Source organism: Urocitellus parryii, chromosome 1, assembly GCF_045843805.1.
Source record: "Urocitellus parryii isolate mUroPar1 chromosome 1, mUroPar1.hap1, whole genome shotgun sequence".
Lineage (NCBI taxonomy): Eukaryota > Metazoa > Chordata > Mammalia > Rodentia > Sciuridae > Urocitellus > Urocitellus parryii.
The window spans coordinates 282,000,645-282,015,602 of record NC_135531.1 but is presented as its reverse complement, the minus strand read 5'-3'; the positions used below and the strand labels follow the sequence as shown (position 1 = coordinate 282,015,602).

Sequence of the window (14,958 nt, the reverse complement as noted above, 5' to 3'; positions counted from 1 at the left end):
ACCAGACCCCAGCTAGACTCTCCTTCCTGGCTTCGGACGGTGACCTGGCGAGACGCCCGGCAGGCAGATACTCCACGCCTGACGCCTGGTACCTGCACAGCTCTGGAGAGCTGGGCCGTGCCCACGGTCCATTCTTGGGGTCGACAGAGGGTGGAGGTGTTTCAAGACACTATGACCCACCGGGAGAAGGGGGCAGAGAGGCCAGGGCACCGGGTCTGGGGAGGGTGGACTCGGAGACGTGGGGAAGGCTGTGGGGGTAGGCGCTGGCTGGTGCTGACCTCGGAGAGTGGAGATGAAGAGCAGGAGTGGCCAGGGAGCGCTGGTGTCTTGCTGCTGAGGCTGCTGGGAGCCCAGCCAGGATAGGGCCTGTGGCCGGGCTGGGGACCTCACCCTGTGGTGGACGGAATCCTGACCATGCCCCAGAGGCCAGGTGTGGAAGGGGTCCACAGCCTTAGGGCCACGGGAGGTGGGAGCCTCGAGAGGGGGCCCTGGGGGAGGAGTGGGCATCCTGGGTGTGCCCCCAGGGGGGACAGGGATGGCCCCTCCCTGCCCTCTCCTTCTCTGCTGCCCAGTCACCATGAGGTGCCTCTGGGCTGCATCGCGGCTCTGCCCTGGGGTCCTGCCTCGTCACAGGCCCAAAGCCATGGAGCTGGCTGACCGTGGCCTGAAACTCTGGAACCGTGAGCCAGAATGAGTTTCCTTCTTCTGGGTTGATTCCAGGTACTTTGTCACAGAGGTGGACAGTGGTCGACCACCGCTGCCTGGGCCTGGGGCTGTTAACACTCACAACCACACTTCTAGCTTCTAGAAATTTCTATGGCTCGTACAGCCTGGACTTCTCCCGTCCTCTCTCATTCCCTCTAGGGTGGAGCAGCGGTCGTTTCTGTGAGCGGCTTTCTCAGGCCGTCCCCTGAGCTGCAAGAAGAGAGGCAGAGACCAGGGCTGGGTGGCATCTTTATTGTTCCTGGCGGGGAGCAGTACACACAGCCCCGTGCAGTCACTTAGGCTGTAAAAACATCTCAATAAATAAACAAATAAGCAACATATACACTGAAACGGGGAATATAAAAAATGGCTAGCTGAGCAAGTCACGGAGCAGGGCAGAGATGTGAGCAGAGCTCGGGGCTTCCTGAAGGTCGCGCAGAGGGCGGGGGTCAGAGGCAACTTGAGGTTCCTTTTCGGAGAGCCTTGGTCCAGTTTAAACAGATGGTACGAGAATGCATTTCTGTTTTATTAAAAAAATATACATTAAAAAAGGCACTTAGAGAGAAATACAAATCAAAATCCAGGTACTCATAAGCTCATTCCTGAATCTAGAGATTTCCAGAAAGAATAAGTCCACCCCCCAAAACAAGACCCAGAAGAAAGTTCCAGATGATGACGAGATGACAGGTCAGAGGTCGCGGCAGGAGGGCGGGGGGCCTCCCGTGCGGGGGTCTCTGGGAGGAGGGGCTCCGGCCTTGCCCCTGCTGCTGTCCCCCTCTGCACACCGCTGGAGCGCAGGGGCCGCCACGGTGCTGTCCAGGTTCAGAAGCCACAGGTGTGGACCGCCCAGTTCCGCTGGGCCTCAGACACGCAGGTGGGTCTGGAAGACAGAGAGAGGGGTGAGCTGCTGGGCCTGCTCAGCGTCCCGCGTCCTGGGGAGCCCACGGAGACCTGGCTGTCCTGCCTCAGGCCTCCTCTGGATGAAACTTCACAGGTGGCCCCTGCCAACACCCTGCTGCCCCCACGGTCCAGGCCAGGCCAGAGCTCCCGGACCCCCTAAAGACTGACCCCCACCCGACTCCTGGGGCTGCTGCAGCCCTCGGGCTCCACAAGCCTCCCTCAGCCGGCTGCGCGTGGGGAAGGGCTACTCTGGGTGGACACACTGGGCAGCCTGGAGGCAGCGGCTGGCACTTCTGGTAGTGATGGGCGTCCAGGGCTGGGGTCAGGGGATGAGGACACAGAGACACGGGACAGCGCTAGTGTACTATCGAAATGATCCCACATGCAGGAGAAGGGGTGGGGACAGGACAGGAGAGGCAGATGCGTCTCACAGCGGCCCTGACGGCACCATCACGTGCACCTGCCACAGGCACAACCAGGAGTCCAGTCAGCACTGTCCAAGAGCTTATCATGTGCCTGGTGTGTGTGTGAGAGGTGGGGGGGGGCTCTAGGCAGTTCCATCACATGTGCGGATTCTTGCACCCCGACTGTCACCAGCACACCCAACTCTTCCATCACCGCAAAGTCCCCTCGTGCCACAACTGGTCTCTAAACACGCACAGGGCCAGTCAAAGTGCGCAGGGCCTGACTGGCTTCATGCCCGCGGGTCCCTGAGCGTCCTGGTGAGGACCCTCTGGGGAGCTACAGGAGCCTCTCTCCCCAGCTGCATGGGCAGCAGGTGGGAACCAGCCAGGGACAAGGCCATGTCACATGCTCCACACCACCATACACACATGTGCACACACAGACACAATGCCTGCGCTCCACAGCAGGTCTGCTCTGAATGTGCTTGTGACGGAACGGTGGGCCCCAAGGAGAGGGGACCCAGGCAGAGGGGTGACCCGGAATCCGGGACCCTGAGGCCTCACCTGCACCCACCCCCTGCTCCCTGAAGATGTGCTGGCAAGATGACGGACTGACGCCTCCCAGACTTCAGCGGGTGAGCTGCCGTAGGCCCAGTGCGAGCCACAGTGGGAGGAGCACAGGGGGCAGCAGGGGCGCCCGGCACAGCTGTGCGGGGACCCGCGAGCGTGCTGGGAATGTGCTCCAGGTGAAGGCCCTGGCGCCCGAGCCCAGCCCACCCAGCACCCGCCCCAGGCTGTGGCTGTGGCCAAGGTCATGTCCGACTGCCACGTGTTGCTGAGTGTCAGCACACACCCTTCCAGGTCACTGTACCATGATCCAGAGTTATGGCCTTGTCCTTCCAGGGCACCTGAGCTCTGCTGGGGACTTTCACAGGCTCCCGGGTGCCATTTCCCCACTGAATCAAGACAGGGGTCTGACAAGGCTGAGAGGTTTCCCTAAAACTCATGTGCACAGACACACACTCGCACACACACTGGCACACACATGCACATGCAAACACACATGCACATATGCACACTTAGTGCACACGTGTGTGCGCGCGCACACACACACACACTTCTTTTTTTCAAGTTCAGAGCACTCCAAATATTTAAGCCTTTTTAAGTGGTCCTGGGCAGAAAGTCAAAGGCTGCTCTCTTTTGGAGAATGTGGTTGTAATTAGATAATTAATAAGGGGGGCGGGGGTTGGAGAGAGCTAAATGGAAGCCTTCCTCAGTGGGAGGAAATAATTACATCAGCTTTTGATATATGAGCCGAGCCAGCTCTCCCAGGGGAAATACAGTATCATCCATGAAAAGCCAGAAATGGCAGGGGCTGTCTCCAGCCAGCGGTGGGTTTGCTTCATGTGCCCGCGGGGCCCAGGCTCAGGCAGGTTCATTAGTCTTCCTGACCGAGAGCCTGGCCCCCTCCATGTCACCCTGACCCCGGCCACGTCTCCCGACATGGACGGCATTCTCTGCAACAAATGTGAAACATCTGGGCTCAAGTCTGCCTCCTGCACCAAACGCCACCTGAGCCGAGGGCAGCATCCTGCACGCAGCTCGCTCCGCCTCTGCCTGCCTGGCCCGGGAGGGCACCTTCAATCCCCTGTCCCCCACCAGACCATGGGCACAAAGAAGCTGCAAGGGTCTTGCTCAACTCTATATCCCAGGGAACAATCAAAGATGAGACGCCAATGAAGAGTCTCCAGAAAGTGGGATAGGGCTTAAGGAGGAGGAGCTTTGTCATAAAGCCCTCCATCCACCCCCCCGCTGAGCCCCCGCTGAGGCTGTACACCTGCCTGCTCCTTCCCATCCGCTCACCCACCACCCATCCATCCTTCCCCACATGCCACCACAGGTCCATGCAGCCATCCCTCCCTCCCTCCCTTCATCCCTCCCTCCCTCCCTCCCTCCATTCCTCCTTCCCTCCCTCCATTCCTCCTTCCATCCCTCCCTCCCTCCCTCCTTCTCTCCCTCCCTCCCTCCTTCCTTCCCTCCCTCCATCCCTCCCTCCATCCCTCCTTCCCTCCCTCCCTCCTTCCCTCCCTCCATCCTTCTCTCCCTCCCTCCCTCCTTCCTTCCCTCCCTCCATCCCTCCTTCCATCCCTCCATCCCTCCTTCCCTCCCTCCATCCCTCCTTCCCTCCATCCCTTCCTCCATCCCTCCCTCCATCCCTCCCTCCATCCCTCCCCTCATCCTCCATCCTTCCCTCCATCCTCCATCCCTCCCTCCAACCCTCTCTCCATTCCTCCCTCCATCCCTCCTTCCCCCCTCCATCTCTCCCTCCATTCCTTCCTCCCTCCCTCCCTCCCTCCTTCCTTCCCTCCCTCCATCCCTCCTTCCATCCCTCCATCCCTCCTTCCCTCCCTCCATCCCTCCTTCCCTCCCTCCATCCCTCCTTCCCTCCCTCCCTCCATCCCTTCCTCCATCCCTCCTTCCCTCCCTCCCTCCCATCCTCCATCCTCCATCCATCCTTCCACACATGCAAACTCGTCCATGCACCCATCTATCATCCATCCATCCAACCACACCTCCATGTAGACATCCACCCATCCATCTCTCCAACATACATTGTCCATCGATTTTGCACTGAATGTGAAAAAAGTCAAAATGAATCAGAGAAGTCGAGCAGGTAGGGAAAGTGTCAACAGCTAGGGTGCAGAGCAGATGCTTGACTAAGGAGGCACCAGCAGGACTCTGCAAAGGGAGAGAAGGGCAAAGCGTGCATGAGCGTACACACACACACACACACACACACACACACACACACACACGAGCTCCAGCCTGAGGAAGGGCAGGAGGCGGGAGCGGACCACAGACTGTGGGCTGTGATTGTCACCTCAGTGCCCGCCCTGCAGACACCCTGGATGCCACTCCACCTCTACCTGCTTCTCAACTCCTGGCAGGAGGAGGAGAGGCCTGGCCATCTCGGGGCCTGGAGTTGCCCGGTCCCCTCCAACAGTGCTGCCCTGCCGCGCTGCCTGGCCTTCCGTGGCCCCTTTACCTGCAGCAAATGTCCCCTCCACTCCAGGGATTGCAGTCCTCTGGGGCCGGGCAGTGCCAGGCTGGAGGGCTCTGTGCATACCGATGGAGAAGCTGAAGCCACCATGGCCTGCAGGTGGCCTTCTCCGTCTCGCCTGGCCAGCCTTCGTCCCTCTAGGGCATCCCATAAGCTCTGTCCTCCAGGAGGCCTTTGGTGCCCTGCCCTGCCCCGGGGAAGGAGGACAAGCCCTCATACTGCAGTCTCCTCGGGAGACGTGAGGACGAGGTGCCGAGGCTGCCGAGGAGGACCAAGTGGAAGCCAAGGGCCGACTCTCGGAAGAGGCAAGGCACAGAAAATGGAAGTTCTCCTGAGCACAGAAGCACCCCCCACGGACCAGCCTGGGAGCCAGCCTCGTGGTCAGACCCCCACGGGGTCTCCCAGCACTCAGAGCGGGCAGAGGCCACCAGGGCAGAGCACGGTCGTCCCAGGTTCCAGAAAGAGTGCGTCTTCCTATTAAAGGGGAGTTTGAATTCTGAAAGGAAAACTGAGCCACATCACAAGGAAATTTCTAGAACCTTGGAATGAGGCAAACCTCCTACAGGACTTCAGAGAAAGAAGCGAGAGCATCCTGACTTGCAATGGCGTCTGCAGGTGCCCCCATCCACCAAACAACGACCCCAGGGTGTCCCTGGTGCTGATGGAAAGGCGGGGCCACCCTGGCGTCCTCCTGTGCCAAGAGCAGGCACACGGGGGAACTCACCACGTGGAGGAGCACCGGGCACCCTGAGGAAGCGCTGGTGGAAGATGCCCGTCAAAACAGGACGCGGCTGAGCCACTGCCAGGGCCACCGACACCCAACCACCTCCACAGCAAGACAGGCACGTGTCCAGCAGGGAAACCACAGACCACATGAGAGCAGGAAGTGGGGAAGCCAGGGGCCCTGGGCACAGGACCCGCCAGGCACATCATGGATCCCCATCCCCCAAGTTGGCCCAGGTCACACCATGGGGAAGGGACACCAGCAAGACCTGAGCCAGCCAGTCCCACCTGTGCGCGGTTCTCTCAATTCCTGTGGTGTCCAGTCACCCAAACCCAGGGAGAGGCAGGAAACCAGGAGCATCAACCGCCAGATAAACTGGCCAGGTGGCAGAGGGAGCACGTCCCACAAAGATCACGCCCCAGGTGGCGACAGGGCATCAGACAGCACCTGCTGGGAACAACCCCCTTTCCCCTTCCCCACCAGACAGACTCCCCCATGAAGCACCAGCGCAGCACCAACTGCTGCCAGGTGGCCCCAGGACAAAGGACAGGCATCGCCAGAGGGTCTAAACAGCAGCGTCCTCAGAGACATCAGCAAATCAAGCCTCCGTTTTAAAGAATCGATTCCAGGTGACCAAGAAATCTGAGCTACAGGAAGGCAGAGGTGCGCACCCTGGGATCTGCTGCAAGGAGGGCCAGCACCCCTGTTGGACCCCAAGAGCAGCCCCCAGTCTTGGTGAGACCGGAGCTGGAGCATGGGCCTGCAGGCTGGCCAGGGCCCAGGGAAAGTGCCTGGCTTCTCCAGGTCTCAGCCTCCTCGTCTGAAACACGACTGGAGGTAACAATAGCACCTACTGCGGGGTGCAGTGAGGGCTAGTCGCTGTGTCCCGTGGAAACTCGGGCCCTGGGTGGCACCACCAGGGAGCTGGAGGGCAGGGTGCTTCTTCCCCAGCTGCTTCCTGTGGTCTCAGACAGACCTGGCACACACAGGGCTCAGCAAGTGCTGGGAGACGAACCACAAAAGAGAGGCCCGTCCACCTGGAGTGCAGCACCCTGGCTCCCAAGACCTTGCAGACCCAGCAGGAGACCGTGGGTCAGAGAGAGGATGACCCACAGCAAGGAGGTGGGCCGGCTGTGCTGGTGCCCACAGGACATGGAGGGCACAGGCAGGGCACCCCCTGCCTTCTGACCCAGGTGCTTGTGCTTGAAGAGGGGCAAGCCAAAGGCCTGTCAAAGAACCCAGCAGTCACCATGGGGGAGGCCACTGGGAGGGAGGGCTGCTGGACCACCTGACCATGGGCTCCCAAGTAATGAGGTGCGGCTGGCCAAGCCTGGCCAGTGGAGGGCTGCAGGGACCTCCTGGGCTCTGTCAGTCCAGCCGCTCCCCCTAGCCACCCAAGGGGGGACACAGGCTGCAAGAGTAGCCTATAAGGCTGGGCCAGTAGGACGCCTACTCCCAGCTGGTGGACAGAGCACTCGCCCCCAACTGTGCAGAGAGGAAGGAGGAAGAGCACCAGCGGGGACCCCCAGGAACCCAGGAGCTCACCCCAGCCACCACCTGCAGAGAGCTGCGACTCCGCACACCCAGGCCTGGGCTCTCTGTATCATTCAGAACAGACGCTGAGTCACATGCTCTCCCAGGTCCTGCCGTGGGGAAGGTGGCCCTGGCCAGCAGCAGCAGGACCAGGGAGCCCATCAGCACTGCCCTGCCCTGCCCTTGCCTGACCTGGGCCAGCACCTGCATGCATCTAGGCCCCAGCTCCCCTCGAGGCCTCCTAGGCAGAAGGCGCTGGCGGAGATGCCAGTTACCAGCCACACCCTGCAGCCTCAGCCCTGCTCAGAGAAGGACACAGGCCGGGAGGTCCCATGTCACACGCTGCTCCCTGGGTGACCCTGGCCTCACCGTGGGCCCTGGCGCTGAGGCCTTGACAGTCCAGGCAAGGAGCCCTGGGACCCGTGGGGACAGCCTCAGGGGGCAGGAGGGCCTGGGGGCAGGCCCACACATAATGGACCTTGCTGGCCACACCCCACTGACCACCCATCTGAACAGGCAGGCGTCAGGGGCCAGCCACTGCGCCAGTGTCGGAGCAGCAGGTCCCTAACCCTCGCTGGTCCCCGGCCACTGGTGCAGAGAGGCCTGGGGAGCGTCATTCCCACTTGGCTGAGGCTTCAAAGACCCACTGGGCGAGTGCGGGCCAGCTGTGGGCAGCCACGCCTGCTGCCAGCTAGAGCCGGCCCTCCCCAGCCCAGAGCCACTCCCCTGCGCAGTCTTTGGACAAACGCCTTGTGCAGAAAGGAGGAAACGAGGTTTTCACCGTCAAAGGAGACCATGGAGCCTCGTGGCCAGCTCTGCCCAGGGCAGGCGTGCAGGGAGCGCCAGGGCCTGGGTGGGCAGGGTCTCTCACTCAGCAGCCTGGGAGGCCTCAGTGGGGGGGGCCCTGGCAAGTGAGGAGCCAGAGGTCCAGCCCCCCGGAGGGTGCTGGGATGGGTCCACTCCTGGATAAAGCTGAGGTTCCCTTCAGTCCCACCAGCTGTCTGCACCTCTCCCCGCTCTGAGCAGGCTCTGGATGCCCAGGGACAGTAGGACAGGCGGTCACGTGGCAAGCAGAGCGAGGGACCCCAGCCCCATGAGGAGGACTCCACACTGCACAGTCATCGGCTTCTGAAGCTGGGGACTTGGGGAGCAGGGATGTATGGGGCACCCCACTGCAGGTGGGCCTCTGCCGTGGACCCCTTACCTTCCCCAGGAGGCGGGTGAGATGTGACCCTTACCAGGGGATGATGGCAGGGCCAGGAGGAAGGGACCAAGGCAGACTGTTCTCTCCCAGGCAAACATAGATCAAGGCGCCACGGGACTTCTCAGATTGATTTGTTTTTACATCGCTTCTTTGGAAGGCTGTGCCTGGGCCCCTGATCCCTTGCCTGGGGGATCCCTACCCTTGAAAGGGCTGTTGAAGCCCTCTATCAACCTGCTGCTCTGCAGGATCCTCTGGGGTCCCTTTGCAGGCTCTTGGGCCCTTTTTTCAAAGAGCCAAATGGGAGCCCCAGCCATGTGCTTCTTGTTAGGCCAGCGAGTGTGAGGAGTCCACACACTGGCCAGGGCGCCCTGCACACAGGGCCAGACTGAAGACCTGGGAGCTGCCCTCTGTGCCTATGGGGAGGTGTGGGCCCCCTTCCCCTTGGAGAGTCAGGCCGGACCAGGAATAACTGGGTGGGTGAGAGTCCACCAGCAGACTCCCAGCACCCATAAAGCTGCCAGGGCACCAGCACCCCCCAGCACCTCCCAGCCATGCAGAGAAAGGGGCCGGACACCGCCTGCTCTCTGCAGCACTCGCTGACCTCGGGGGTCTCCAGGACCAGTGGCTGGGGACCAGCGAGGGTTAGGGGACCTGCTGCTCTGACCCTGGTGCAGCCCCGTGTGTTTCTGGGGACAGTGTCCCGTTTGTGCTCCCTGTGGCTGACGTTGCCTGGGCCCTCTGAGCCCTCTACACCCTCGACGTCCCCGTGCTTCTGGACACCCCTGGGGGGACTTCTCCGCTGGGCCCAGGGTGAAGCTGGGCAGGCAGTCGTAGCCGCCTCCCCGTCCCTGCCCCTCTCTCTGGCTCCGTGGCGCATGCGTCCACCCTGGCTTGCTGGCCATGTGTGAGAAAGGAGTCCTGCTGGGAAGGCTGCATCGGTGGCCCTGGCTGGTGCCTACCACCCCAAGTGGCCCAGAGCCGGACCATCGGCCGGGCTTCTTCAGGGCAGACAGACCTCCGTGCCAACCGGAAGCAGCTGTCCTTCTCCTGGGGCTGGGCTCTGGGGACGCAGGCCGATGTTTGGAATGGCCTGTCTGGTGAGGAGAAGCCAGCCTGCAGGCCGCCAGGGGAGAGGGCAGCTGGCCTCTGCTCTGGGCCTTGGTCTTGGCCTTGGAGAGATGCCCGCCAGCCCCCCGCCCCGAAGCCCCAAGGCTCCCCAGGCTGGCCCGTCCTTTCAGTGAGAGCCACACACAGTGGCCAGGTATGTCACTCAGCTCTTTTTGCTGCTGTGACTAAAAGACCCAGCCAGAACAACTGTGGAGGAGGAAAAGTTTATTGGGGGGCTCAGGATTTCAGTGGTCTCGGTCCCTAGACAGCAGGCTCCATTCCTTGGGGCTCCAGGTGAGGAGGGACATTGGGGCGGAAGAGTGTGAAGGGAAGCAGCTCACATGATCAGAAAGCAGAGAGAGACTCCAGGTACAAGTCTATACCCCAAGCCCCGCCCCAGGGCCCACCTCCATCCACACCCCACCTGCCCTCAGCCCCAGTTAACCCCATCAGGGGATTAGCTCACTGACTGGGTGAAGGTTCTCCTAACCCAGTCATCGTTCCTCTGAACCTTCTTGCGTGGTCTCACATGTGAGCTTTGGGGACCCCTCACCTCCAAACCCTAACACCACGCACGCTGACCAGTCCAGCCTCCTGCTTAGGAGGACTTTGCATTTCCCCTCATGACCATGGGAGGGCTGCAAGGGGCCCTCCTGAGCTTCAGAAATGGCTGGTGAGCCAGGGACAGGCTGAGGGGTGCTGACCTCTCCCTGCTCCTAGGCCTCCACCCCAGGAGGACTTCCCCTGACTTCCCCAGGGTTCCCAAGGCAGTTCCCAAACAGACCCACAAGTTGGGGGTCCCCCTGCAGGTGATTTAAGGTCGGTGGTGCAAAAAGTCCTCCAGGGACCATCCAGTCAAGTGACGTGACTTCGGAGATGGAGAGGCCAGGGCCCCCGGCCACAAGGCAGGTGCAGAATCGACCCTGGGTGGAAGCCCAATTGGTATCCACAGACTCGACACAGGAGCCCAAACCAGGGCTCACCTGGTACCTGATTTCAAACGGAAAGTGCACACCTGGAGAGCCAGGTGCGGGAGGCTGGAGACAGCGCCCGGGGACAGTGACAGGCAGACACGCTGCAGCCGGGCCCTGTCCTCAACCAGCCCGCTCACGTGGGGACAGACAGCACCACAGATAAGGGCGACCACAGTCAGTGTCCAGTGGAGGTCTAGTAAGAGGGCTGCAACGCCACAGGCTCTCACGGCAACACACAGGTGCAGGTCACGACATAAGTGATCGCCGATGGGGTGGCGAGGCCTGGGGCAGGTACGGAAAGGCCCAGGACAAGAGTCCAGGGAAGGGGGCAGTTGGTTTCTGGGGTCTGGGGAGCTCTTCAACAAATCCAGGATCAAACATCCAGATGTGGACACCCAGGGGGCACACAGGCAGAGAGGAGAGGCTAGGCAGGCCCCAGGGATCAGAGGATGCAGGGTTAGGGAGAGGTCAGTCTGGAAAGGGGCCAGAGATGGGCACGCAGTGTGGAGGGAGGCAGTGTGAAGTGTGAGCAGAGCCCAGGGAAAACCTGGGTCAGGAGGGAAAGACCCGGGGTGGGTCCCCACACGTGGCCCAGGAGGTGGAGAGCTGGTCAGCTAGAAGCCGGGTGGTGAGAGGTGGGGCTGGGGCAGCCGGGTGGTCTGACACGGAGCAGCCCTCTGGGACAATGACAAGACCCCGGGGGGTGGGGGGGCACGTGGAGCTTGGCTTCATTCAGCCGAGGGCCCGAGACAGGCTGGTGAGGGCCCCGTGACCTCCCAGGAGAACTGGTAAGTGCTCTCCATGATCTGCTTCCAGGCTCATCCCCAGCCCTGCGCTCCCTGCCATGAAAGACCCAGAGGATGTGGCTACTGAGGGCCGTGGGTGCGGGGAGGCAGGTGGGAGTCAGGAGGGAGGGCTGGTGGGCAGCGCCCCTGTTGGCTGGAGGACCTGACTTGGCAAGGCCACTGGAACCCAGGACTGGGCCGAGTGCAGAGGGAGGCCTCGGGTGGCTGGCAGACGGCTGCTGGGGACAGCCCAGCGTCCGTGGGATCTGGCTGAAGGCGCTCCACAAGCTCATGGGACAGGGCACCCAGGCTCTGCGAGGCAGTGAGCTGCCCTGGCACAGGGTGGAGGGACAATCAGCCAGGAGGTGGAACCAGGTGTCCAGGTGCTCCTCACACCGCCGTGGGACACTGAGTGAGGAAGGGGGTCTGAAGCCACCTGCCCCCTTTGAGTAACGACGCAGCTGACAGTGAACTGGCCATCACTAGGGCCAGCTTTTGCTTCCCCAAATTAATTCTCAATCTAAAAAATGCCGGACTTGACAGCAATGGCTTCACCCACGTCGATTCACTGAGCAGTCTTTTTTTTTTTTTCCAAATGAACCAGGTAAAAGTAGCTGTCCTTGAAACTGTGCAGACATCACTTCCTGCGTAGGAGAGCGGCTCTGGGCTGGGGAGGGCCAGCTCTACGCTGCCACAAGGCTGCAGCCACGGTGAGCCCAGGAGGGCGGCACTCCCTCTGTGAAGGCCAGGCTGGGCCGGGCCAGCCTCCCAGGAGGCTGCTGTCCACTCCTGCATGCCTGTGCCCTCCAGAGCAGGCGGGTCTCACACTGGCCATGTCTCCTCTGCAACCTCTCCTTGTCTGCCATGTGGCCAGTACCACCTGCCCTGCAGCAGGGTCACCTGACACATGGCAGTGCTCGCTTCCTGTTGAGAAGACTTCCAAGTGCCCATGAGCCTCAGAGCCATCAATAACAGGTGAGGCCATGGGCCCCAGGGACTGACGGCCACTCCATGTCCCACATGCTACCTTCACTGGAATTTTCTGTGACCCTTCACTACAATCAAACAACCTAAGCAACCTCCACCTGGAGTGTCCCTAGAGACGCAGCCACCCTACAGTGAACATGCTACACACAGAGTGTGCACGTCGCTCTTCTGGGACCAGGAAGCAGGGACAGAGAGTTGGTCTCTCCAAGAGCAGATGGGCAGGGCCTCAGGTGGGTCTGGTGTCCCTGTGCATTGGGCATCTGTATATTCGGAACCCCCAACTGCCCCTGGGTGACCCGGGGTGTGTGCACACACTGCACAAACAGTCGTCATTTTTTTTGCTTGTTTCAGGAATGATTATAAAGGAAAGGTCTGCATATCTTCAGGACAGATAAAAGTTTTTTTTCAAATGTTTTCAATCCTAGGTTGGTAGAATTCACAGCTGTGGAACACACACTATACACACATGTGTATGTGTATGCTTGTGTGTGGGCCCTGTGTGCACACGCACACCGCGTTCGCAGGCCCTATGTAGACAGAGCGTGTGTGCGTGTGCCCATACACACGGCATCTCTCCTCCTTTGTCTGTCACTGAATCCTGACCTCCTGAACTCGAGGTTGCTGTGTGTGAAGCCCGCCGTCCGGAAGCCGGTGTGAGTGCAGGGACCTGAGTCAGTCCAGGCGGACCGGGCTGCTCGTCTCCACCGGCCACTACAGCGTCTCTGCTGGATCCAGGACTCCAGGGAGGGCCACCAGCCCGAGAGCCAGGAGACGGAGACTGTCTGCACGACAGAGCTGGCGGCAGCCCTGGGAGGTGGGAGGTGAGAGGACGCCCACGAGAGCATCTAGACCACCTGAAGACCCTCCAGTTTCTCCCCTCTGGAGAGCAGCCCAGGCAGCCCGGGAGGGAGCGTGTGAGAGCGTCTTCCATGGACTGTGACAGTATCCTGGGGCTGGGGGTCAGAAGTGACTAGGTTTATATGAAGGATGGCAGAGTGAGAGTGAAGATCCAGGATGCAAAACAAGCCTTGAACCAGCAAACTCACGCTGCAGATATCTGTACACATTTCCGCAGATCCAAGGCTGCTACTCCTTCTGTGGGAATCGTTCCTCCCTTAGCTGCCCATTTTTAATGCACTTAGTTGAGAGTTGTCCTCTGCCTTAACACCCGACGGTGACTCAGTTTGTCAAGATAGACCCATGGATATGCAAAATGGCCTCATCGTCCACGTCTGTAAGTGAATGCAGGCATCTACTTTAGACCCCCTGATCCAGAAACCACCTTCCCCTCTCGGTCCTCTTTAATCAAGCTTGGTCAATAAATAGATGCAATGCAGATGTTTGGTGTAGCTTTAAAGAATCCAGGTTGGATTCACTTTAAAACAAAACTCTACCCTGCAATCAAATAAAAAGGATGAAAGTCAGTAGAGAGAAGAAAATCCAACAAAATCCTAGGACTCTGAAAATAAGCAAATGGAGCCTGAACCGAAGGTAAAGATCCAAATCACAGTTAGGGAAAGTGCAAAATGATCTAAACCTTTCAACTTCTAGTGCAAGTCACTTTAAGGAAATCTGATATTCAGAGACTTACGTTTAACAAACAAACAATGGAAGTTATGGCTACACCTTGAAAAAGTCTTAGAATTTGTAAAAGCTTTAGTGAAAAGTGCCTTTAGAAACTGAGCTCCTTTAATGTCGAAATTAAGTGACTTGTTTTAAACAACTTTCCCCAGAAAATACTCATTTCACAAAGCCAAGTCCACCTGCACCAGCTTCCCAGGACCTCACAAAACACAGTAGAGAACCCTTTAGTCAGGGCAGGGCAGGCTCCACTGCTACAACAAGCTGAGTCTCAGCGGCTTAATGCCACCGTCATTTACCACTGGCTCATTCAGGTTGTCAGGGGCTCTGGTCCTCATGTCATAAAGGGACTCAGGCTCCCAATCTCCGTGGCCTTATGGTTGCACTATTCAGAACCCCTTGCCTTTCCAGGATGATAGAAGAGAGACCAAAATGGTGCACAGTGGTTCTTCCATACTTAACTGGGCAGGACTGATGTCACTTCCTCTCAAAGTCCGTTGGCTGCCACCAGCCACCAGGTCCTGCCTAACCACAGTGGTTCCCAGGAGTTAGAAGAAGAGACTCAACTTAGGGGTGTACCATGGAGTTTGCCCAAGTGCCAAAGCAAGAGCTTTAAACAAAGGATTGTCTAAAACAAACAAAAAAAGTAATTTATAGATGGAATTTGAGAAACTGTCTGGTGATTTAATTACAATAATCTCTGCCAAATGCCAAGATTCCATTCCAGAAAATTAATGTAGCAGAATCATGGCTGGGGAAGTCCAAGCATTAGAGAGAGAGGTGTGGGTCTCAGGATACGAGTGAGCCTGCGAAAGAACTTAACTTACCAAAAACATTTGTTAAAATCACAATAAGGGCAAAACAGACAGTAAGGTGACATTTAGACGTCTTAAATAGATAAAATGGTGTGGGACTCATTAAATCACGACCGAGCTTGATTGAGATGAGATAGTGGTGTGGAAGAGGGAGTGTGGGCTCTACCTGGGGAGAGGG

At 59.3% G+C, this 14,958-nt stretch overlaps 1 protein-coding gene across 1 annotated transcript in view; it reads right to left on the bottom strand.

The window, feature by feature from the left end:
- Nucleotides 1–1,058: 1,058 nt before the first annotated feature.
- The window catches only part of Twist2 (twist family bHLH transcription factor 2), a 38,789-nt gene continuing 24,889 nt past the window's right edge, over nt 1,059–14,958 (bottom strand). Inside the window, exon 2 of the mRNA XM_026396060.2 lies at nt 1,059–1,585. The gene's annotated coding sequence lies outside the window, so the exon portion shown is untranslated. The remainder of the gene's footprint in view (nt 1,586–14,958) is intronic.